The sequence below is a fragment of the Etheostoma spectabile genome, chromosome 22 (assembly GCF_008692095.1).
Source record: "Etheostoma spectabile isolate EspeVRDwgs_2016 chromosome 22, UIUC_Espe_1.0, whole genome shotgun sequence".
NCBI lineage: Eukaryota > Metazoa > Chordata > Actinopteri > Perciformes > Percidae > Etheostoma > Etheostoma spectabile.
Window position 1 is genome coordinate 6,954,185 of NC_045754.1, and position 889 is coordinate 6,955,073.

At 42.3% G+C, this 889-nt stretch overlaps 1 protein-coding gene across 1 annotated transcript in view; it reads right to left on the reverse strand.

The window, feature by feature from the left end:
* The window catches only part of sh3kbp1 (SH3-domain kinase binding protein 1), a 31,410-nt gene that overhangs the window by 8,239 nt on the left and 22,282 nt on the right, over window positions 1-889 (reverse strand). The window lies entirely within an intron of this gene.

The following is an 889-nucleotide window of genomic DNA, read 5'->3' on the forward strand; positions in this document are numbered from 1 at the left end:
CACTCACACACAAACACACAAGACCCAGTCTGTCCCGGACACACACATAGCTCTGTTCTGAGAGGGCTGAGAGGGAAAAAAAACACCGTACACCTCCCCCCCGCCAGCTTCTCTCCTCTCTCTACACCCTTCCCTTTCTCCCCCTCCCTCCCTAATGAGACCCATGTGGTACCACAAGCATTGATACATCATCACAAGGTCACAGAGACATTTACATGTCCAATCATCTCGTTTCTTTGGTTCTCTCGTAGGCAATAGGGATCGACCAATAAGATTGCCCTGATGCCAGAAGCGACACGACTATTTTTGGAAGGACTCAGACGTATAGATATTTAAAACCTTCACCGCTTTTAGTTTCAAAAAGGAACAAGAACTACTTTCTTATGTATTACAGAAACTTGACACAACCCTACAGTACTGACATCTGTCATTGTGAAGCAAAGTGTAACCAGAGGCAGGAACTTCAAACATGAGTATGAAGCCATGAACTGTCAGTTATCTGAACTTACTCAACTTGAGGTTTCACAGGGAATGTGAAACAACCATGATCAACCTCGAGATAAGGCCTGTGCTGCACTGTATGGCCTGGTGTGTTCAAGTGAGCCCATTTGAACATCACATTAATGTGTTACTTATGAATTTGTAAGGAAAAGTTTTTCATATGATGTATGCTATAAAGTATCGAGCCTATGGAAGTGACTTTTTAAGCCTCAAATGAAACAAAATCGTCTTACACGGGGGCGCCAGAACAAACCCGTAAGCAAAAAATCTGTTTTTATTAACACTATGTGCAACAATACTGTAGTTGTGTTGGGATTTCAATCCAAATTCACAAGCAGATGATCTCACAGTTCAATTATAAAGTTGACGTGGCTTCGCAATGACTCAA